The following is a 26526-nucleotide window of genomic DNA, read 5'->3' as shown; positions in this document are numbered from 1 at the left end:
CTGTAGATCAAAATAGACATGGCTCCTGCTATCATGTAGTTTTCAGCTGGAGATTTTAGTGTCTTTAATATACAGTTATTTCTTTCTAGAATACCTCTGAAAGATGCCCTAAATATTTATGTTCCTGGAGCCAAACAATACAAGACATATTGAGTATAATCAACACATACTTGCTGAATAAATAAAAACAGAATTACATCTTAGCCAAAGCATGGACATAGGAAAGAATATGTCACACATATAGAGTTTACTTAGAATCCTAGATTTATTAAAAGAAGAGGATAGAAGGAGAAAAAGGGAGAAAAGAGAAACAGGAAGAACTTATCTACTTCATGTATATGCCAGATACTGTTATTTGTTGTGATATGTTCACTGTCATAATCCTCATAGCAGCCCTGTAAGACAAACTAGGAAATAATGATAGAAAGGTAGTGTAAAGTCACATTTTCGAAGTTCCAAAGGCCAGGATAAGTAATTTGTGCCATACTGGCTAAATAATGAACAGCTTTGAGAACTTCTTTTTAATTAAAAAATACCACTTAACTGCCAACAGTATTAAATGGATGGCAAGGAGTGAAAATATAGAGGTAGAGCACCTGATGTAGAGCACCCGGGTCAGAGGACACAAGAGCCTGAACTGGCAACAGGGCTGGAAAGTAATAACATCAATAATAACATCTCATACACTTACTGAATGCTTATTTTATCCCAAACATTTTATATGCACTATTTATTTATTTTATATAGACACCCTTACACAAACACACAAGCACGCATGCTCACTCACATATTCAGTTAATTAATGTGATTCTCAAAACAACACTCTGAGGCAAGTTACTATGATTATTACTCTTTACAGGGGAAGAAAAGGAGCTTAGAAAGGGCTAAGTAAATTGTCTGAGGCAAAGCTAATGAATGATGAAGACAGATTTCAAAAATAACTGTCTTCTAAACCTGTACTACTAACTACTTTGATTTCTCATAGAGGTAGAGCAGCCTAGATGTGGTTGAGTGGAGAAATGACAGAAATAAAAACTGATCATGAAACATATTATCTGGGTAATTAAGAGGGTAACAGAAACCATTTATCATGCATTTCTGTGCTAGCACTCACATACTCTAAAAATTTGACTAATTTCATTCTTAAAACAGTCTATATGATAGATAAAATAATTTCATTTTACACATGAGTATTTTGGAATCATTTATTTAGAAAATGTAAATTGGCAGTAGAACTACAGATATAGGCAAAAATAAGATAAGCATTTATTTTCTCTTCTTCCCACACTGCCCTGCCCTTCCTCCATCACCTTTCAATTAGTGTTCAAGAGGCCAAGGAATGACTTCTTAGTCCAGAAGAGAGAAAACTAATGTATGAGAAGACACAGGCAGCTTGAGAGGAAGATTAAGAGGTTTAAGAATTTCATGTGGAAACAGAATAAGAATAATTCTTTGTAGTAAATTTGAAATAGTGAAGTGAGGGGAATTGCTGAGCAGAGATTTGAAGAGAATAAAAAAAAATTGAAATCTGCTAATGTAATAGGGCCAATTATCATGAGCACTAATCCATAGTGGGTGTAAGAAGTTTGGTTTCTGAAAATGCTTAAAGAACACCCAGTTATATTTATATTTTTAAAAGCTCACTCTGGCCAAAAAAATTGATACATGTAAAAAAAATGTTAAAATAAATGTTATACTGTATAGCCAAATTATATTATGCAGATTTTGGGAACACTATGCCCGCAAACACATTGACCCTTGAGCAATGCAGGGCCTAGGGGCACTGACTTTTCCAAACAGTTAAAAATCCACATGCAACTTTTGACTCTCCAAAATTCTTAACTGTTAATGTCCTACTGTTGACTGGAAGGAAGCCTTATCAAACACATAAACAGTCAATACACACATATATATTGTATCCTTACAATAAAGTAAGCTGGAGAAAAGAAAATGTCTTTTCAAATTTTTCATGTCACAAATCTCCAAAAATTTTTCCAATGTACTTCTTGAAAATCATTACATATAAGTGGACCTGGGCAGTTGACACTGTGTTGTTCAAAGTTCAGCTGAACAGTGGATCTGGCACATTCACCAAGGGCAACAGAGGGGAGCAGCGTCTTTGATTTAATTATTGAGACCAATGTTAAGAGAGATGAGCTAGTTATTTGGACATGATAAGATATGATATGATTTAATGGATATTATGACTAAAATATCACTAGAATTACCTGCTTTATAATGTCACTGAAATGCTTATAACTGCTAAGGCAAGCTATTGTTCTACCATTGTATACTGAATCAAGACTATCTCACTGACTTCTCTCAGGCTTTACTTCTGTTCTCTGTCTGATCTGTTGACAGGTAGACATTTGTCACACTGATGCATTTGTAGACCTGAAATAACTGTGAACATAGAAGGCCAACAAACTTATAGTCAACTAACATTCTGAACAAACATTTTTCTTACCAAACACCTTGATTTATTATTGTCTTATCAAGCTCTGTTAAGTATCTGTCTGCCATGTGCTTATTTTGTTTTATTTGTAACTATTACATGGGCTTGTATAAAAGAAAAAAAATCTCAAATGAACATGAAAGTTATACTTCAAACAAAACAATCAATGCACTGTAATAAATTTAACTATTTTCTCATTTTATCAAGAGTAGTGATGGTACTATGATGACTCATTCTGCCTAATTCTGCAAATATTTCATCTGATAGCTTAAATTCTATTCTTTTCACAGGAGAAATCTTGTCTCAATAAAATTAATTTTCTTCTTCTTTCTAAAGTATTAATGTTAAATCTTTTTTTAGTAATAAAGTTAAATCTGGATTATGAGTAGCTAAGTTTAACAGAGGAAAAAATGTTTCCTAGGGGACAGGAAAATCTGAAACAAAGGCAAAGGAACATTACTCTTGAATCATTAATTAATTGTATGGAATATAAGAAATTGTAAGAAGAAATAGAACAGACTGGGATGAATGTTAGGTTGTTTAACTTTCTGAGTCTGCTCTCTTAGTTATAAAATGGAATAAAAAGTACTGACCTTTCATGGTTACAATGAGGATTAAATGAATTTAAACGCTCAGAATACTTTCTGGTACATAGTGAGTGTTCAAAATAATAATAATATTATTAGTAGTAATACCTACTATTTCCACTGACAAGAAGCAGGAGAACAGATGAGCGCCTGTGAAGTGAAGTGATAGGATTTGCACTAAGATAATGACAGATAGGGGAAGAAAGGGCCCCTATTAGAGAAATGGTAGAAGAATGTTACCATAAAGAAGCATTCATAAGAATTGAAGCTTAGTTAAGATGTAAACAATAAAGTTAGGAAAAAATGTCAAAGTTGTCACAAAACTTTCAAATCTATTTGCATGAAAGGATGATGACAGCACAGACCAAAAAAACGGTATCATCAGAGGAGATAATCTGCTTTTCAGGATATCACCATGATCCTGTTAGAATGTGACCATCTCAAAATCAATATTTCTTTATTCATAATCATTTCTAATTTATCAATATATTATAGTTTTACATTTAAATCGATGACAAGAACAGGTTTTATGTATCAATTTAAGATCACTAGCACAGAATGCTCATATTAGAGATGGATCCTTTTATTATTACCAAAAATAATAGGAAAGAATTATTAGATTTTCTATATGCCAAGCAAAGGTTACTTTACATAACAATTGTATGATTTAGAGGCTTTTATTTATTTGCATTTCAGAGGAGAAGTAATTCGCCTGAGGTTGCATGGTTAATAAATTACAGAGCCTTTGAAACCATGCAGTGTATCGTCTGAGTTTATGCCCTTAACAAAAGCCCTTATAAGTTCCTATATTTTTTTTGTTGAGTAGCACAAATATATCACTCTTCTTCTACTCAAAACTTTCAGATGGCTTCCTATTTCACAAGGCCCTTCAAAATTTGCTCAGTACACTTCAACCAACATGTCTGATTTCATCTTCTGCTTTTCTACTGCTAGATCACTCTAGTCTAACAACCAGAAACTTCATGCTGTCCATCAAACACACTCTTGACCGAAATCTATGCACTTAATGTCTTATCTGCCAGTCCCATCAGAGCCTAGATATTCAAGAATAGAGCACTTCCTCTGTCTTTTCTTTCAGGTCTTTGCTTAGATATAATCAGCTTGGTAAGGCTATCTCTGATAAAACTGTTTAAACTGCAACCCTTTTCTTCACTGCCAATACTCTTAACTCCTTTCTTTACTTCTCTTTATAGTACTTATCTAACATAACCTATCTTATATATTTCCTTTTCCTGTTGTTATATCTGTGTCCCATCCCTGGAAGGCAAGCTCTAAAAGGGTAGATACAATTTTGTATCTTTAATACCTGGAATAGTACCTGCCACATGGAGCTAAATAAGTATTTGTTGAATGTCTACACAAATAAATGAATATAAATATTTTGGTAATTAAACAAATTTTGTTTTCAAAAGAATAAAGGAAAACAGGAAAATTAATATTTATTGAGCATCTATTGTAAGCCAGGAAGCCTTTAGGTATTTAGCATATATTGACTCATTCAATACTCATCTCATTCTCCTGTGAGATATTTTGCCCTATTTTATAGAACAGGAAACAGACTCTGAGGTTGAGGAGCTTATCTAAGCTAGCAGAAGTCTTTAAAAACATTTGGGTAAGTAAGACTCATCATATTCATTTGGAAGAATACAATTGTAGGTAACTTCAAATAAACAGTGTTGTGTTATGCGTCAACTTGGCTAGGCTATAGGTCCAGTTATTTAATCAAATACTAATCTAAATGTTGCTGTGAAGATATTTTATAGATGTATCTAAAATCCATTGACCTTAAGTGATATTATCCTCCATAGTGTGGGTGGGGCTTCATCTAATCAGTTGAAAGGCCTTAAGAGAAAAACTAAGGTTTCCTGAAGGAAGATGAAATACTACTACTTTAAGACTGCAGCATTAACCCCTGCATGAAATGAGATTCCAGCTTGCCAGATTTTGGATTTGCTAGCTCCCACAAATGTATGAGTCAATTCCCTAAAATAAACCACTTACACACACTCAAACATCTTAATCTGTTTTTCTGGAGAACCCCATTACAGGTACTGCCTAAATGTCTGAAACAGTAAGCAGGACAAAACAGAAACTCCAGATGTAGATTTCCAGTAACGCTATGCACAAGTGATAAATATTTGTTAAGTATATAGATGAACAAACAGGTAGCTTACTCAAAGAAAAAGGGAAGTCCAAAACCCTTAAGAAAATACTACCTCTTGAAAAGACATTAAAGTAAACTTCAGATTGGTATTAAATGATGGTCTTGTTTAATTTGTACAGTGTTTTCAAAATGCTTGGAAGATAAGCAGAATTACTATTAAGAATTTTATTTGGTTTGGATCTTAAAATTCAATATTGGCTTCTTTCAGGTGGTCTTTACTATAGATGTTGGTAAACATACACTTCTCCACACAACTAATAAGAGTCCTAACACATTGCTAGAAAACCACATGGGTACCCTAAAGAACACTGAAAATCACTACACAAATATTGTTTTTGCCATTCAACATTTGATGGTGACAATAATACAAAGTATCTAATTCTATATAGAATAGGTTTAGAAATATTGCCTTTCAAAACATCATAGATCAAAGCCCAGAAAATTAAGTCAAAATTATTTATTGCCTATGAAAAATAATTAAGAGGCTTGAAAATCTATCACAGACCTTCTACCTGTTGTTCTTAGATAGTTATGAAACTTGTGTTATGTACTGCCTGTCCCTCCCCCAATTATAACACATACTTCCCTCAGCACTTACAAAGAGTATGGTTGGAGTCCTTAAAGCAATAATCCAAAGTAATATAAGTGATTCAGAGTTCCAAAGGTACTAAAGTGCCAATGACCATTATTGCAGGGACCATTCAGGTTTCTAAACAATAAGTGTAGCATGCAAACTACCATATATTTAAGTATATTTTTAAGCACCAGGACTATATTATGTTAGAATACAAAGGACATGACTTAAAAAACTGTATACTGTTATAAATCTAATAACAAAGGGAAGGTAGTCTTCCCTCTATAATATTCCTGCTTTCTTCCACTTTTCAAGTGGTTCTTCTGAGCTATTTCTGTTTATAAACAACAAACAAAAAATCCAGTATTTTCAACCCATTTTAAATCAAATCATCTTAAATCACATTTTCTGGATTTAAGGAGGAAACTATTTTAACTAGATGAAAACTCAATTTTTCCAATCACTCGTCAGCCCTACGTCTAAAATTTAACTCCTACCCTCAATTCTCTACCTCCAATTCTAGATTCATGTTGCAGTAAACATGACTCCAAAATAAGCTGATAAACACGTAAACCTAGGAATCTTTCAGTGGTGCCAAGTTGTATTTTAGAATGTGTTATCATTTGTTGTCAGGTAGTATCATCTGTCTTCATAACGCAAATAACCAAGCCTATACATTTGATATAGTCTTAAGGAAGATAACAGAAGACGGAGAATATATGATCTTTGAATGAATATCTGATCCTGAAAAGACATACAAATGAGCAAAGGAAGTTTAATTGCCTATGTGTGAAGTCAAACATGGTATTCCAAATAACTTCAGATGATCTGGTTGATCATTATGAAAAATATTTTAAATATATAAACACTGAGTATACCAAAAGAGTCAGGAGCAGGCTAATGGAAAATAATGAACATTAAAATATCAGCCCAGATCAAGAAAATTCTTCTTAGTCTTGCTAGAAGGAAAAAATTAGGTAGAAAAAACTAGTACTTTCTGTTGAGATGTTCTACTGTCAGAACACAATGCTAAGCTATTTTCTGACTATTTTCACAATATGCTTAAAAATAAATCAACTTTATCTTTTAGGGGTTTATCTAATTTCAGACATATTATTATTATTGCTTCTTAAAATATTTCTAAGCCAAAAGAACTTTCTTCCATAATATATCACCACTTGCTCTTTTAATTTTGAAGTTCATAATTAAACATTAGAATACTAGCAACTAAATCTGAAATACATCATGGATTTATGTCTATATACTACTTTTATAAAAAAGATTATTTTTCTTTCTTATGGTTGAATAGTAGTCCATTGTGTATATGTACCACATCTTCTTTATCCATTCATCTACTGATGGACACTTAGGTTGCTTCCATATCATGGCTATTGTAAATAGTGCTGCAATAAACATAAGGGAGCAGATGTCTTTTTGAATATGAGAACTTGTTTTCTTTGGGTAAATTCCTAGGAGTGGAATGTCCGGGTCAAATGGTATTTTTATTTTTAGTTTTTTGAGGAATGTCCATATTGCTTTCCACAATGGTTGAACTAGTTTATATTACCACCAGCAGTGTAAGAGGGTTCCCCTTTCTCTGCATCCTCACCAGCATTTGTTGTTCCTAGTCTTTTTGATGTTTGGCCCATTATTTTTAAAATATATATTTAAAAAGGAACATCTGATCATTGAAAAAACCTCAAATGATAGCCAACTCTCTTTTGTAAAACAGGAATGATTCTAGTACCCATCTAAATTTGTTATGAGGATTAAACAAGTGTAAAGTTTAAATGGTTTAGAATGGTGCATGGCATAAGAATCTGTAAGATAAAAATAAAAATAAAACTATTTAAAAGAAAAAAGTTCTCCCTTTTCCCACTACTTCTGATTCCCTATATCAGTCATTTATCTCAGAGGTATTTCTAAATATTTTTTCATTAAAAAAGTTTAAACTAATATGCTTACATGAAGCAAGTGTATCAAAATCTTGATAATGGCTAATTCCATGTGATTAGAATACAGGAGTTCATTGAACTTTTTCTCTATTTTTATGTATCTTTCACATTTTCATTAAAAATAGTCATTTACATAGCTTAAAAAGCAAACTAAACCAAGGTTATAGCTATCCCTATGTAGCTCTCCATAGGCTACCATTTTCAGATTGTTTAGCTATGTCTTCTAATATTTATTTCCCTATTTCTATTGAAATAATGCTTTTTGTGACTTAATTTTTTAGATATTATCTATTGATTATATATTTATGGAAGATTAGGATTGGGCTATCTTATACAACCATCTATATTCACTTTGTTTTTTGTTCATTCACTCAATATACTTATATCACAATTTGGACTGAAATTAATATTTTGTGTTTATGTATATAAATGTGTAACTATTCCTTTTTTTTTTTTCCAGTTCAGTCATGTTGTGACTTTCGTCACATTTTATTTCTTGTATAACTGTTTTTCCAAGAGTTAATAACTACCTCAGCTAGTTATTAATTACTAATTCATGTCCAAATACCTAAAAGAAATATTAAATATTTATTTTCATCCAGCATATTTTGTAATATATCATTACCATATTTTTATTGGTTGAATCCTTTTTGGACTTACAACTTTTCCATGCAGGGCCATCAGTAACATAAATGGAAATTTTGAGTAAAATTTTTAATAAAAGGCAGACCCTCTGTACACATGGTTTATAAAAAGGGGTTTCCTAGGATGACAAATTACATACTAGTGCTCTTTGTGAAGACCAATTAGTAAGAATGCCTTCTTTTTAAGTTGTAAAGAAGACTATTCTTGACTAACTGTTCTATTAAAAATACTTTTTTATAAAAAGATTTTCCCTTGAAAGGCATATCTTTACATTAATATGAAGCACAAATAAAATTGAGATATTTTTATTTCTTTAAAACTGTATTCCAGGTTTTTTCTAAGTCTTCCAATTTTAGTTAATTACTGAATTTTCAAGAATATCCCAAAAAGTACATAAAAAACTATGACACAAAGGAGAAAGAAAAAGCAATTTGAATTAACCTTATACCCAAAGCAGACAGATATCATAAAGAGAAAACTTCCACGAATTTCATCAACTTATAAGGAGAGTAAATGTTTGATTTAAAATTTCAGGTAATTTTAAGTAAAAGTACTGTCATCAATTTAAAATTCTACAGGCAAGTGTAAAAATATTTCCACTGGTTCAGTTTTACAAAATAATTTATAACTTCAGGGATAAGTTTAAAATACAAAACTTATTATTATAATCATATGAAAGTGGCATCACTTGCCTATAGTATCTCACTGTTGTCAAGCAATGTTAATATTAGTAGGCTCGGTGTTACAACTTCATTACACAGTGTAATGTAAATGAAATCTAGGGTAACTTTCATTAGTAACAGTCTACATCTATTACTTCAGTTGAACATGTAACTAAAGCAAATGAGCTAAGTATAGCAAATACTGCCTATCCCATCATTTGAAATGTTTGCTTGTTTTTGTTAATATTTTAATTTTTATTAATTCACATTATAATTCTACCTAATGTAAACATTAATTTTGCCTCTACTGTCATGATCACTTATCCAAGTTTTGAAATTACTGACATATAAATCAATAATTATTAAACACTTCATACATAAGCATCATGCTAAGTTCTTTATATAAAATGTAGCTATATGACTTCAGGAAGTAATTTTACTTCTCTACACCTTAATTTCCTCAAAGATAAGGCAAGCAGATTAAAAATGATGACTTCTTTAAGCTCAAATATTCTGTAATTCTAAAATATAGATCTAAACATATTTGACTATACATTAAGAGAGATATTTGCATTTTTAAGAGTTAAATATACCTGAAATAATTCTATTACAACTTAGTATCTTGTCAAGTGATCTAGAAATTTATATTACAAGAGTAATCAAAAGATTGATAAATGTTTGAAATGATTTTTCCAATGCTTTCTGAAAATAAGTTGATCTTTATAATTTATGAAAATAAAAATTATCCTTGTTATTATTAGCCATAGCAAAAAATAGGTTCAAGTGGGAAAGGTATTTTATCCATGTTCTAGGATAAAAACAAGAAGAGGCCATCTATTTCCATTCTCTAAATGAATTATTACCATCACAGGCAAGAGAACTATTACGGGGAATTAGAAGCCAGAGGTTTCTCTTTATGAAAAGTCATCTTAAAAGCACCAGTAATAAACAACATTAAATTAACTTTTGAATAGTTATTGATCAAGAAAAAAATTAAGGCAGTTAATAAAGTATAATCAACATTTAAGGGTCGATCAATTACATTAACTCAAGACATAGAAACTGTAGTGGGCTCTAGCAGGAGCCCTGAAAAGAAAAATTACAAATCAATAGTACTACAAATGTATATGAAATCTGCTTCCAAAGAATTTTGCAGTATTGGCTTCATAACTATGTGTTGTTGCAAAGAAGAAACACAGCTGATTGTGATCAATTTGGAAGTCTTTCATTTATTGAAATTTCTATTATGTTATTTTAACAAATCATAAAATACTCTTGTATAACATCCTAGGGATATTTTTATAAAATATGATATATAATATACTGTATAACTAGTTGCCACAGGGAATCACCAAATGGAAATGAAGTTCACTAATTGTATATTTCAACTGATGGCATTATGAGGTTTTTAAATTGGTTTATATCATTTACTACCACTTGCTCCATGATTGAGACCTTAATAAATTGATCCAGATCTGTTTACTCTTGTCAAAATAACAACTCAAGGAATAGATATAAGGAGGTTATACACCAAATTCAAAAAGAATTCAAATCAGAGTTTAGGAAAAATCCTTGGAGTTATTTCATGGTCTCTTTCTCCATAAATAATATTTGATATGGACTTTAGACATAATCCTATCTTTATTATGACATTCTCCTTTAGACATAATCCTATTTTTATCTATGACATCCTGTAGACTTTCTTTCTTTAGGTAATAAAAAATAAAGATATATAGGACAGGATGATATTAAACTGAACACACAAAACTCGTATTTGGTAGTTTATTAGTGACTTGCAGCAAGGTTTATAACCCCAAATTTCAAAATTGTATGTTAAAGAAATTAAACTTGGAATTACGAATCAACAATAAATGATTTAACATTACTTGTGGCTTTCCAAGAGAAATGAAGATTCAACATTACTGGAACACTAAGTCAGCTTACAATGCCACCTATATGGTTTATTTTATTACAAGTTCAAATATGTTCTAGGAAATAAAGCAGTAAAAGAAAAGCCATATGACTAAATAATACAGTGAAAAGACTATGGTAAATGATACCTCATGAATGTAAACATTAAAAATAGGTGATGGATGGGTTACTAAGAAACAAGTTTACATATTTTCATAGTATCATTTATATAAACAATCACAGTTTCCTTTAGGAAATAAACATTATTATTTTATACCAAAGGGATTCAGTGATGACATTTCTGTTTAAAAAAAGAAAGCAACAGAGAAGATTTGCTATCTATAATTGTATCATTCACACTGACTTTGAGGAAATTACAAGAATAACCATGCTCCAAATGGCTGAAAGGTATGGCTCAGCCTAAAGAGTGTATGGATAATAGCAAGACTTTGAAACTAGACAATTGAAAACAAACTCAGTTGAGTCCTAATATCAGTTTGCAGTTGATATTGTGTATCAGGTTTTGAAATATGTATCTTCCTGTTTCTTCTGTACTTCTATTCAATTATTATTTATTGTTATGAATATTATAAACTAATAAGTTAAACAGTGAGGTATGAGCCAATGTTTTTAAACATTTGCTTGATGTCATTACATCATTAACTTTTAATTCATAGTAAATGAATTACAGCATATGAATAACATCTGACTTGATAATTTTCATCTCTAAATACAAACAAAAGATCAAAGTTATTTAATAATGCCTTGGCTTAAGACTTTGTCAGAATATTAAAATATTTTTCCAATGATATATTTCGATTTATTTTAGAATAATATGTGATTCATATATTGTTTTGTTTGGTGAACTAAATGTCAGAAATAGGTCGAGTCAACTATGATAACGTCCTCAAATGCCTTCCCATTTAAAAAGTTAATTGTATAAAAATTTTTGATATGGTACTCCTTGTATTTTCAAGTACCACAAAAACTACTGTAAGGAAAGACAATGAATAGAATATTAACCTAATCTGGCTGTGGACCAGTGTTTGGGAATCCTAAAAAGAGTATATGGCTAAAAATGAAAAACATCTAAGAGAGCAAGGCTTGCATATCTAAATTATATATACTCAAGTACTGTAACATTAAAACTTAAGTTATGGTCTTCCATTTTATAAAATCAAAGGTATACTTTTTTCCAGATATCTGATCATTTGCCTGTGTGACATAAAGTGACATAAATTAAAACATCACACTTTCTCATACACAACAAACACAGTAATGCTATTCCCCAAGTAACCAGTTAATTTGCTGTAGCAGCTAAGCACTTTAAAGTAGGAATTATCTAAGTCTACTGCCAACAAACTGGACAAGTGTCCACATATATGAAACAAACTAATGAAACTATCATTTCTAAAGACCTTTCCAGATCAGAATACACTCGTTTCTTTCTATATTATTTTGCAGATTAGAAAATACCTGCTCTTTTTAACAATTCAAACAATAAATAACAATGAAAAATAAGTTGTGGGTTTCTACCTCTTACACTCGGCTTGCCCAATATGAAGTTAGAAGTGCTTCTTTTTCATATCTTGTTCTATACATGTGCAAGCATAAATTTAAATCTGCATATATAGATTTGTCTACAAAAACAATATAACATAAAATTTATACTATATGACTAGTATTGTAACTATGAGGTAACTGTCTTTATTATTTTAATAGTTGGGCATCCATGTAAAAAAAAACCAGTTAACATTTATTGTGTGCTTCCCATGTGCCAAGCAGTGTCCAATCAGCTTACCATTTTTAGTCCTCATAATGACCCTGTTATATTAATATCACCTATCTCCTCTGTCTCATCCATTCTAAAAGCTGCATAATATACCAGTGTGCAATCTTACCATAATATTTAAGCATTTCCTGAATGATAAATTTTCAAACATTTAAAAAATCTCCAGCAACTGACTGAAGATACATATTCAAAGTTCAGCTGGGATTTATTTAGCTACCTAAAGAGGACCATAGCCAATGTGAAAAGTTTACAAACTCACCTACTTCTGTTCAGAACAACCTCTAGATTTGTGGAGAAACTTCATTTTGTATTTATTAATTTTTATTTTTATAGGGTATCATATCTCACAGACTTCTGAAGCTTTCTATTATATAATTCCAAGAAGTTTCCAGGAAATATTTATTGAATTTTAAGTTCATCAACAGCACTGCTTTAGATGAGGTTTTTTATGAGGTTTCCTATGATTTCCTTCCACCACTATCATTAGTCAGGTTTTCATTACCTTTTTACCTATTAACTAATTTCCTCACATCCAGTTTTCTTCCCTACTTCTAAACTCCATACTAACACTAATTTAATCTTCCTATAGCAAAATGCAGAATGTGATTATATTGTCATTACTTGAAAATATACATGCCTACATATATTTGTTTACCCATTTATTTTCTCCTACCTCCAAATATGTGTGCTTTTTAAGGGCAAGAGATTTTCAGATATAGCGCTACTGCACTGATCTAAGAAAAAGATGGAAGTAGCTTAGATTCAGGCAATGGAAGCAGAACAAGCAGAAATATACTTGAGAAAGACTCTAGCCAAAACTGTAACAGTGCTTGATGATTATTTTCTTAGGTGAAGGGAGTGAGGAAGATAGGAGTTTAAAGTTAATACTGAGTTTCTGACTTAGAAAATGGCTGGCCATACCATTCCCTGAGACATAAAGAGGTGCAGGTTTGAGAAAATTAATAAGGAGTTGTTTGAGATCATTTTAATAGGTGCCTGCAAGAAATTTAAAGAAAATCTCTAATATGGAGGCAGATGTATGGTTCTAGAGTTCAAAATGGAGGTCTTGAAGAGAGAGAGAAGTTTGGAATCGTTATCTGAGTCCATATTTCCTGTATATAATACAGTTTAAATAGTACTGTATATTTCTACAAATTTCAAATAAATTCAGTATTTAAAGGTAAAAACATACAGTATTTGATAAAACTTGGTTATATAAATATGAAATGAGAAAGTCCTTGCTAACTATGACCCAAAATTCAAAAACAATAAAACAAAAATAATCTTTCTGAAGCAAAGTCAAAAGTCAAATGTCAAATGGTAGAAAGCATATTAACAACTCATATTACTAATGAAGAGCACATCTTCCTAACACATATAAAAAGACACAGATATGAACTGCTTGAACATATATTAAGATTCTTTATAAGGGTATACAAAATACCAAGATACTGATAAGAATGACTACCTCTTTATAATTGAGAATTCCAGTATTTGATTATTTTACGATCTGAAAAAGTATGTATCAGTTGAAATGTGAACAGGAAGTATAAAATAGGAAGAGTAAAGGTCCTAAAACAGAACCTAGGAAGAAATCCCAAAGGACTTAAATATATAATAAGCACATGTAAAAATAAAAAGCACAGAAAAGATATCAGTATGAATTCTAGTTTAGCTTAATACAGAAACACATGGTTACATACAGAAAAACTTATAGGTATGTACACATAAACAGGTTACTACACATGCATATATTTCCTTTGCTTGTTCTGTCAGTTGAGTGAGTGTAGAATCAAGGACACTGTAGTTAACAATGAATACACCTAACACCCAGATCTTGATTTTTAATACCATTCTCCTAAAATAGGAGAAATGGATAATCTAGGACTTGGGCAGAATATATACAAGATGAATCTGTATCATTTATAGTGCCAAGAAGTAAGAAAGTACTAAATAAAAAAGAAAACAAACAACCTTTGTTGATGGGGGATGAGGGCATGTCAGAGGGACACAAGAGCCAATGGAAAGAGCTCACAACAGCCAAAACAGAAACATTTTGAACAAATAAAATACTGGATTATATCCCAAAGTATAAAATAAATATCCATGAGTCCATACTGACATAAACATATAATTCAACAAATGAAAAATGAGGGAAAAGAGAAAAATTTCCCTTGCATTAGAATTCCAAATAATTTATGTAGACACTCCACACCCAAGGAAAGGAGTGTAACTCTCACTAATTAAGTGTGAGCTGTGCACAGTGACTTCCTTCTAAAGAATACAGTATGGAAAATGGAAAAAGAGTAACTCTGTAATGGGTAAATCTGCAAATACTACTTCAGTCAGGTGATGAAGGTCAACATCAACAGTGTGAAATCATAGCATGTACTTGACATGATGTGATAAAAACAGCATCTTATTCTGTGGTCTTCTTCCCCAAAATCCATAACCTTAGTCAACTCATGAGTAGAACATCAGACAAATTCCAAAAGACAGGTATTCTATAAAATACCTGACTGGCACACCTCTAAACTATCAAGGCTTTCAAAAAGAAGGAAAGTCTACAAAAAAAAACTGTCAAAAGCAAAGAAGAGCCTAAAGAGACATGACAAGTAAATGTACTCTGGTACCCTGGAGAAGACCCTAAAACAGGAAAAGGACATTAGCTAAAAGCTAAGGAAATCCACTAGCTATAAATAATGTACCACAGTAACCTACAATGTTAAATAATATGGGAAACTGGGCGTGGGTTATATGTGAACTCCCTGCAGTATTTTCACAAGTTTTCTTTAAATTCTCAAACCTCTTTATAAAGCCCAGATTCAGAAGTCTTTAAGACTCTTCATGCCCTAATCAGCTGCTCCAATTACTCATTAATTCCTACAGTCTCATAATAAAGAAGATGCAAATGAAAATAATAAAGTGAATGGCAAAAAAAAAAGACTTTTCTTCTAGCCCTTCATAACTTGCTTGCTCTTCTTTCCTTTGGCTGAACAATTTGATTGTCCAGTACTGCCTCTTTCCATTTATTCTTCTTTGAGAAATGTATATGGGCTTGATATTAGAAGACAATTAGAAATCAGTAACTGTTCTAGGTAGTATCTAACACAATGTCTGAGATGATGGAAAAAGCAACTCAACCTCTCTCAGCATGAGGTTCTTCATCTGTAAACCAAGGATTTAGTATTTGTTGGGCTACTGTGAAGATAAAATGTAAAACAGAATGTAAGGCAGTTGTAGAATGCTGAATAGCAAGACAGAAAATAGTGACAGAGTAAAGAAAATCAGACCTTTAAAGTAATCAAAAAGTAATAGTGTGTAGTTTTCATCATCAAATCAGCAACCTGATACATTTGCTATGATGCTTTTAAAGTTATATGACCAAACTGTCCTATCTTAAATAAAAATATGCTGACTCTATTAAGGAAAGTTCATACAATAAACTAATAATCTCCAGTATAATACAAGCTACTAGAACAATACGGAAAAGGGGGCTGATCTATTTATGCTCTCTTATAGTAGATCAGCTCCGGTTAATTTAGATGGGCTTCATGCTAAAATTGTGCTGCACATGTTTAATTAAAAGCAGATTATCAAAACTCAATAAAATACACAAATGTATTTGGAAGTTCACTTTAATCTACATTTATGATCTGAGGAAATTATAGACTTTCTATATACTATGTAGAATCTCAAATATGCACCAAGGAAGAGAGTAACTTCATCCCACACCATTTTGCAAAGGTAACCATCCTTCTGATAGTCAGGCAAACGTTTTTTCTTAGTAGCAAATATCTCTTCATAAGTCTAGGAAAGATAAAAGAAAGGGAAAGAAAGAACAAGACAAGGCAAGGAAGGAGGACAAGACACAGCTCCATAGAATATTTAAGTTTCTTCATTTCCAGAGCCATATTTTGTTTGTGATGGAAGATAAAAATCACATCTTGCTGAATGAGAAACAGTAATTTCTCTGATCATGTTTGAAGTAAATTTTAAGAGAGCAAAGACTGGGAAATTTCTTAAAATATGTAAAAGTTCAATTATGAAAATTAAAGAAACAAACCTTAATGAGGTTCTCAGCTAGGAACTCTATGACATCACTATATATAACATTATACCAGCAATGCTAGTTTGTTAATAAGAATGTGCTAAAATGAAATGTCACCTAAAATGTTTAGAATATTGTTCAGTCTCATTACTGAAAACTGAGACTAAAATAAACTCAGAATTACTTACAGAAAAGGAAAATTTTAATCTCATTTTCAAGTTATACAAAATAAAGTCTTTTTAAGAATATTTGACATTTTCACATACATTCTAATATCCCTACCCAATTATTTGAATTCACCCTCAGAATTCAGCCTCCAATCTACTTTACCCTCTTTGTTGTAAACAGTGATTGCTTAAATTCTCAGAATCATTCCTCTAGACTTTTGCAAAAGCATTTTTATTAATTCTACTAGTCTTTCCCATTTTGGTCTAATGTCCACTTTGCCTTCTGAAATGTTTTCTTATCAAAACAAATCTAAGCATGTTACTTCCCTGTTTCAAAAAAATCCTAGCAACTTCCTGTTACCTACAGGTTAAGTCCAAACTACAGCTTCCTTGGAGGAAAGGGGTTGAGGATGCAACTGTGGGTGTTTGTTAAAGGGAACTTCAGTTGTATGTTAATGTTTTATTTCTTTAAAAAAAAAATTAAAGGAATTTTTACAAAATGTTACCTCAGATGAATGGGAATATGGATGTTACTTATACTATTTTGTGTTTTTCTGTATTTCAAATTTCTCTTTAAATGCACTTGAATTACTGATTCTAAAAGAGAAAGAGTGAAAGCAAGAAGATTATGCTTAATTATCCTACCATATACGACCTACCAAAATGTATTCTTATTTTTATAGCATTTTTTAATTTCTCAATTATAACAGTAATTACTTGCATTTACTTTATATACACATTATAGTTCTACACTGGGGAGCTTCCTCAAGAGTGAGTCAGGTCAATGGTGTCATTGTCTCATTTTCTTTTTAGATACCCATTCCTTAACATAGAAGTACTCAATAAATATGTGACAAAGGGAGGGAGCCCTGGACACAGATTGGGAGAGTAAAAAGGAAAAAAGAAAAAGAAAAGAATTAAAAAATGGGACTGGAAACAGGATGGGAGAGGAAAAAGGAAAAAAAAAGAGACAGAATAAAAAAATGACATAAGTATAGGAATATTTCCCCAATTGTAGGCAAAATACTGAATTAAAGGTTTTAAATAGTTTTCAGTACAATCTTCTACTCACTTCAATACTAAAAAAGGAATTGGCACATTATAATCTTCTAGAATACAAGGAGTTTTCATAGATAAATGCTAACCAGTTTTTCTCCACATTTTCAAAAGGCTAAAACAAGAAAATAAAATGATTTAAAAAGTTAACTTATGTTGGATAAAAGAAAATCTAAGTAGCAGATGATGCAGATACTGAAATAAGAACTGAGAAAGATTACAGAGTTTTAATGTCATTATAGTATAAATTTGGTTTTTTATATCCAGCATCAAAACACCTTTCTATGGCGGGGGGTGGTTTAGAGGTGGCAAAGTATTGAGAATTAAGCAGCAGCAACTGGTTTGAGAATCTAATGGCACTGGAACCAGTAAAGATTCCCAACCTGGACTGTTCAGTGGCATGATCCTGGTTATGTTTGCCACTGCTCAGTTTCCTTTAATTTTTGCCCATTTTCTAAGCCTGGTTCTCTGGTCCTCCTACTGAGTGTAGGAACTACCCAATTCACTTTAATAAATTCCTTTCCCAAATGAGATGGCCACAGTCAGTTTCTATTGCTTGCAACCAAGAGTCCTGATTCACAGACATAGCAAAACTCACCCACCCTCACTCCTACTTTGATAAGTAGCTATATTCATTTGCTTGACAATAATAAGCAAAGATCTCTCAAAGAACTTGGGAGCTCCATTATTTGATGACTGTCTTTCAATAGCATAACTCTATAATTCAGTGGAAAAAGAAACCAAATACAATCAAAAGGTTAGGTAGGTCAGAATAGCAGGGTAAAGGAAGAACAGGTAACCGTTTCAAGCAATTATTGTTGAATTGTGAGGTTCCAGCACAGGATTTCTCAACCACTTAAAATTAGCTAAATAAAAAAGCACAGCTGGACTAGAACTTTAACTTCTCTAGAACTGAGGAGTTAAGCAATACAATATAGCTCATAATATTGGAAATGATGGTGCTAATGAAGAAGAAAGCCACAAAGAAATGGGACCATGAAACTTATATTCTGTACTTCCTCCTACTTTTACTGGAGTATTTCCAACGCACTTACATTGTTTTCCAGACAAACCAATTTAGGCCATAAATTCACATTACCACTGAGAACACAGAAACTCATCTTACATCATCCAAATCATTAATGGCAGAAAATTAGACAACCAGCATAAAAAGCAGTGTTTACACAGTGGGGTAAAAAGAGGAAATGCAAGTAATGTATATACCACTAGACTCAGAAAAGACTGAAATATTTACAAATTAATTTTTCAAAGTGAAATAAAATCATATACATTTAAATTTGGGGAGACAACTACAACCTAGGGCACAATGTGTTTTATTCTCTTTGAAAGTTAACATACGTCTGCTTTCCAAACAAATAAATTCTATTGTACTTACACTGGGTTAAAACTGTGGTTAAAAGGTAATCATAGACTATGGGATGAAAGGCAATGGAGCAGTATTTCTTACTTTATGATCCCAGGAGAATGATCATAAAGATCATCCTCTAACATGTCATTATTTTTTATATACTTTTTTCTTTTTCCTTCAGTTTTTCTTTTTACTTTGTTATCATTTATCTACAATTACATGAAGAACATTATGTTTACTAGGCTCTCCCCTACACCAAGTCCCCCCCACAAACACCATTACAGCCACTGTCCATCAGCATACTAAGATGTTGTAGAACCACTACTTGACTTCTCTGTTGCACAACCCTCCCCTTTACCACACCCCCCACATTATACATACTAATCATAATACCCCCTTTCTTCCTCCCTGCACTTATCCCTACCTACCCTCCCATTCTCCCCAGTACCTTTCCCTTTGGTAACTGTAAGTCCATTCTCGGGTTCTGTGATTCTACTGCTGTTTGGTTCCTTCAGTTTTTCTTTGCCCTTATACTCCACATATGAGTGAAATCATTCGGTATTTGTCTTTCTCCGCTTGGCTTATTTCATTGATCATAATACCCTCTACCTCCATCCATGTTGTTGCAAACTGTAGGATTTGTTTTCTTCTTATGGCTGAATAATATTCCATTGTGTAAATGTACCACATCTTCTTTATCCATTCATCTACTGATGGACATTTAGGTTGCTTCCAATTCTTGGCTATTGTAAATAGTGCTGCAATAAACATAGGGGTGCATCTGTCTTTTTCAAACTGGAGTGCTGCATTCTTAGGGTAAATTCCTAGAAGTGGAATTCCTGGGTCAAATGGTAAGTCTATTTTGAGCATTTTGAGGAACCTCCATACTGCTTTCCACAATGGTTGAACTAATTTACATTCCCACCAGCAGTGTAGGAGGGTTCCCCTTTCTCCACAACCTCACCAACATTTGTTGTTGTTTGTCATTTGGATGGTGGCCATCCTTACTGGTGTGAGGTGATAGTTCATTGTGGTTTTAATTTGCATTTCTCTGATGACTAGCGATGTGGAGCATCTTTTCATGTATCTGTTGGCCATCTGAATTTCTTCTTTGGAGAACTGTCTGTTCAGCTCCTCTGCCCATTTTTTAATTGGATTATTTGCTTTTTGTTTCCTGAGGTGCATGAGCTCTTTATATATTTTGGATGTCAAGCCTTTATCGGATCTGTCATTTAATATATTCTCCCATATTGTAGGGTACCTTTTTGTTCTATTGATGGTGTCCTTTGCTGTACAGAAGCTTTTCAGCTTGATATAGTATAACTTGTTCATTTTTGCTTTTGTTTATCTTTCCCAGGGAGATATGTTCATGAAGAAGTCGCTAATATGTATGTCCAAGAGATATTTCCCTTTGTTTTTTTCTAAGAGTTTTATGGTTTCATGACTTAAATCCAGGTCTTTGATTCATTTTGAATTTACTTTTGTGTATTGGGTTAGACAGTGACCCAGTTTCATTCTCATAAATGTAGCTGTCCAGTTTTGCCAGCACCATCTGTTGAAGAGACTGTCATTTCCCTATTGTATGTCCATGGCTCCTTTTTGAATATTAATTGACCTTATATGTTTGCGTTAATGTCTGGAGTCTCTAATCTGTTCCACTGGTCTGTGGCTCTGTTCTTGTGCCAGTACCAAATTGTCTTGATTACTATGGCTTTGTAGTAGAGCTTGAAGTTGGGGAGTGATATCCCCCCCACTTTAGTCTTCTTTCTCAGGATTGCTTTGGCTATTTGGGGTCTTTGGTGTTTCCATATGAATTTTTGAACTATTTGTTCCAGTTCATTGAAGAATGTTGTTGGTAATTTGATAGGGATTGCATCAAATCTGCACATTGCTTTGTGCAGGATGGCCATTGTGACGATATTAATTCTTCCTAGCCAAGAGCATGTGATCAGTTTCCATTTGTTAGAGTCCTCTTTAATTTCTCTTAAGAGTATCTTATAGTTTACAGGGTATAGGTCTTTCACTTTTTGGTTAGGTTTATTCCTAGGTATTTTATTCTTTTGATGCAATTGTGAATAGAATTGTTTTCCTGATTTCTCTCTCTATTGGTTCATTGTAAGTGTAGAGGAAAGCCACAGATTTCTGTGCGTTAATTTTGTATCCTGCAACTTTGCTGTATTTCAATATCAGTTTTAGTAGCTTTGGAGTGGAGCCGTTAGGGTTTTTTTATGTACAATATCATGTCATCTGCAAATAGTGACAGTTTAACTTCTTCTTTACCACTCTGGATTCCTTGTATTTCTTTGTTTTGTCTAATTGCTGTGGCTAGGACCACCAGTACTATGTTAAATAACAGTGGGGAGAGTGGGCATCCCTGCCTTGTTCCCGATCTCAGAGGAAAAGCTTTCAGCTTCTCGCTGGGTTTATCATATATGGCCTTTATTATGTTCAAGTACTTGCCCTCTATACACATTTTGCTGAGAGTTTTTATTATGAATGGATGTTGAATTTTGTTGAATGCTTTTTCAGCATCTATGGAGATGATCATGTGGTCTTTGTCTTTCTTTTTGTTTATGTGGTGGATAATGTTGATGGTTTTTCGAATGTTGTACCATCCTTGCATCCCTGGGAAGAATCCCACTTAGTCGTGGTGTATGATCCTTTTGATGTATTTTTGAATTCGGTTTGCTAATATTTTACTGAGTATTATTGTATCTATGTTCATCAGGGATATTGGTCTGTAATTTTCTTTTTTGGTGGGGTATTTGCCTGATTTTGGTATTAGGGTGATGTTGGCTTCACAGAATGAGTTTAGGAGTATTCCCTCCTCTTCTACATTTTGGAAAACTTTAAGAATGAGTATTATATCTTCTCTGTATGTCTTATAAAATTCTGAGGTAAATCCATCTGGCCCAGGACTTTTTTTCTTGGTTAGTTTTTTGATTACTGCTTCAATTTCTTTGCTGGTAATTGGTTTGTTTCGATTTTGTGTTTCTTCCTTGGTCAATCTTAGGTTGTATTTTTCTAGGAAGTGGCCCATTTCTTTTAGGTTTTCCAGCTTCTTTGCATATAGATTTCCATAGTAGTCTCTAATAATTCTTTGTATTTCTGTTGGGTCCATCGTGATGTTTCCTTTCTTGTTTCTGATTCTGTTGATGTGTGTTGATTCTCTTTTTCTCTTAATAAATCTGGCTAGAGGCTTATCTATTTTGTTTATTTTCTCAAAGAACCACCTCTTGGTTTCACTGACTTTTTCTATTGTTTTATTCTTCTCAATTTTGTTTATTGCATCTCCAATCTTTATTATGTCCCTCCTTCAGCTGACTTTAGGCCTCATTTGTTCTTCTTTTTCCAATTTTGATAATTGTGACATTAGACTATTCATTTCAGTTTGTTCTTCCTTCTTTAAATATGCCTGGATTGCTATATACTTTCCTCTTAAGACTGCATTCACTGCGGCCCACAGAAGTTGGGGCTTTGTGTTGTTGTTGTTATTTATTTCCATATATTGCTGGATCTCCACTTTAATTTGGTCGTTGATCCACTGACTATTCAGAAGCATGTTGTTAAGCCTCCATGTGTTTGTGAGCCTTTTTCCTTTCTTTGTAGAATTTATTTCTAGTTTTATATCTTTGTGGTCTGAAAAGTTGGTTGGTAGAATTTCAATCTTTTTGAATTTACTGAGGCTCTTTTTGTGGCCTAGTATGTGGTCTACCCTGGAGAATGTTCCATGTGCACTTGAGAAGAATGTGTATCCTGTTGCTTTTGGGTATAGAGTTCTATAGATGTCTATTAGATCAATCTGTTCTAGTGTGTTGTGCAGTGCCTCTGTGTCCTTGCTTATTTTCTGTCTGGTGGATCTGTCCTTTGGAGTGAATGGTGTGTTGAAGTCTCCTAAAATGAATGCATAGCGTTCTGTTTCCTCCTTTAGTTCTGTTAGTATTTGTTCCACATATGCTGGTGCTCCTCTCTTGGATGCATATATATTTATAACGGTTAGATCCTCTTGTTGGACTGAGCCCTTTATCGTTATGTAATGTCCTTCTTTATCTCTTGTTACTGTCTTTGTTTTGAAGTCTATTTTGTCTGATACTAGTACTGCAACACCTGCTTTTTTCTCCCTATTATTTGCATGAAATATCTTTTTTCATCCATTGACTTTGGGTTTGCAGTGAGTCTCTTGTAAGCAGCATATAGATGGGTCTTGGTTTTTCATCCATTCAGTGACTCTGTGTCTTTGGATTGGTGCATTCAGTCCATTTACATTTAGGGTGATTATCGATAGGTATGTACTTAATGTCATTTCAGGCTTTAGATTCGTGGTTACCAATGGTTCCAGGTTACTTTCCTTACTATCTAAGAGTCTAAGTTAACTCACTCAGCATGCTGTTACAAACACAATCTAAAGGTTCTTTTCTATTTCTCCTCCTTTTTCTTCCTCCTTTATTCTTTATATATTAGGTATCAGATTCTGTACTTTTTGTCTATCCCTTGATTGACTTTGGGGATAGTCAATTTAATTTTGCATTTGCCTCGCAATCAGCTGCTCCACCCTATCTACCGTGGTTTTACTACCTCTGGTGACTGCTATCCAGCCCTGGAACACTTCCATCTATAGCAGACCCTCCAAAATAGACTGCAGTGATGGTTTGTGAGAGGTAAATTCTCTCAGCTTTTGCTTATCTGGAAATTGTTTAATCCCTCCTTCAAATTTAAATGATAATCTTGCCAGATAAAGTAATCTTGGTTCCAGGCCCTTCTGCTTCATGGCATTAAATGCATCATGTCACTCCTTTCTGGTCTGTAAGGTTTCTCCTGAGAAGTCTGATATTAGCCTGATGGGCTTTCCTTTGTATGTGATCTTATTTCTGCCTCTGGCTGCTTTTAACAGTTTGTCCTTATCCTTTATCATTCCCATTTTAATTACTATGTGTCTTGGTGTTGTCTTCCTTGGGTCCCTTGTGTTGGGAGATCTGTGGATCTCCATGACCTGAGATACTATCTCCTTCCCCAGATTGGGGAAATTTTCAGCAACTACCTCCTTAAAGACACTTTCTATCCCTTTTTCTCTCTTCTTCTTCTTCTGGTATCTGTATAATGTGAATATAGTTCCACTTGGATTGGTCACACAGTTCTCTCAATATTCTTTCATTTTTAGAGATCCTTTTTTCTCTCTGTGCCTCAGTTTCTTTGTATTCCTCTTCTCTAGTTTCTATTTCATTTATTGTCTCCTCCACCATATCCAGCCAGCTTTTAATAGCCTCCATCATACTCTTCAACGATTGGATCTCTGACCTGAATTCACTCCTGAGTTCTTGTATGTCTTTCCATACCTCCATTAGAACGTTGATGATTTTTATTTTGAACTCCCTTTCCGGAAGAGTCATGAGGTCCATATCAATTCAATCTTTCTTGGGAGTTGTATTAATAATTTTACTCTGGACAAGGTTCCTTTGGCATTTCATGTTTGTATATGGCACCCTCTAGTGTCCAGAAGCTCTATTCTAGAGCTGCTCAGCCCCTGAAGCAATGTCGGGGGTCACAGGGGAGTGGTACTGGTGCCTGGGGGGAGGAAAGAGCTGTTTCCCAGCTCCCCGCTGCTGTGCCTCTCTCCACTGTCTGAGCCTGTGGGCCAATTACACAGGTAAGTTTTTGTCCCAGAGGAGCTGGATACGGATCCCTGCTTTCCACAAGCAGCTGGAATCCCAGTCTCCCCAGGAACTCTGTCTGTATTAACTTTCCAACACCATAGTCATGCGAGTGTCATGAAAGCACCAAGAAATGTAGGTTTGTGCTCTCAGAGCAGATCTCTGGAGCCAGGTATTCAGCAGTCCCAAGCCTTCCACTCCCTCCCTGCTCCGTTTCTCTTCCTCCCGTCAGTGAGCTGGGGTGGGGGAGGGTCTCGGGTCCCATGGACCCACAGCTCTAGTACGTTACCCTGTTTGGTGAGGTCTGCTCTTTTCTCTAGGTGTGTGCAGTCTGTCGCCATCCTCTTTCCTGTTGCTCTCTCAGGATTAGTGCACCAATTAAATTTTCTAATTTTATCAAGTTTTACAAGGAAGCCTCTGTCTCTCCTCTCACACCGCCATCTTTAATCTTATCCGCCTCTTTGTTTAAGCCATAATTTTGTTCACAGAAAAAGTTTTGTAAATCCTTGTTCTGTTTTTAGACCAGTAAAGAAAGATACAATAGTGTAACACTGTATGTGTATGTGTATAAAAAATATTAAAACAAAGTGATTCCATTTTAACAATGATTAATCTCCACGGCTAATTCATGTTTATTTTTAAAGAACTAGATATATGCTATTTTGGTGTTTAAAAGTTAAATGAAGCCCAGTAGAAAAAAAGTGGGGCTTCGTTATTAAAAACAAATAAAGAGAGTCTTCTCTAAAGAAATATAAATTACAATTTGTTAAATGTATTACAATTATAATTATTATTTTTAATTATAATTATTTTTAATAAAAGCAGGGATGTATGTTAACTGTGGCAAGTTTCAAATTGAGGTTCCTATTTTAATGGAGAAGGAATTAATTTTCAGACTACAGAATGAAATGAACATCAAAGAATTAACAAAAGCTGGGTAAATTTTAGTTAAAGAAAATTAAATTTCCTAGAGTAAGTCATTTTGGGTCAGGTGATTCTGGGGAAAAATTTCATAAACACAATTATTTTATCTAAGTCACCAAAAATGAGGAAATATGTTTGTTTACACTATGCATATGATGCCTGTGTGTATGCTAAATATATATGTTATATATAGTTGTATATACATAAGTAGTTATGTATATATATATATATATATATATATATATATAGGTACATATATATATATAGGTACATAAGAAAAATCATTCTGTTAAAATTAGAAAACCAAGTAACAGCATGTGGAGGGTTAAAAGAAAAAATCTGTAACAGATTTCAAATGACAGCATAAACAGTGCTGTTGTGGAGAGAAGTTCTGACAACAGGTGTAGAATGATGGGCACATGGGAAGGTAGCCATGAAGCCTGACAGAATTCTGGGAATAAAATAATAATATTTAAAATTTATTCCATACTTTTTTCTGTTCAATTATTTTATACGCATTAACTAATTAATTATCAAAACACCCA

General features: G+C 33.1%; 1 protein-coding gene across 4 annotated transcripts in view; it reads right to left on the bottom strand.

Annotated features, from left to right (window-relative positions):
• Positions 1–26526, bottom strand: part of METTL15 (methyltransferase 15, mitochondrial 12S rRNA N4-cytidine) — a 200816-nt gene that overhangs the window by 127135 nt on the left and 47155 nt on the right. The gene's annotated exons all lie outside the window — the stretch shown is intronic.

The sequence above is a fragment of the Manis javanica genome, chromosome 11 (genome assembly GCF_040802235.1).
Source record: "Manis javanica isolate MJ-LG chromosome 11, MJ_LKY, whole genome shotgun sequence".
NCBI lineage: Eukaryota > Metazoa > Chordata > Mammalia > Pholidota > Manidae > Manis > Manis javanica.
This window is presented reverse-complemented; position numbering and strand designations above follow the sequence as displayed.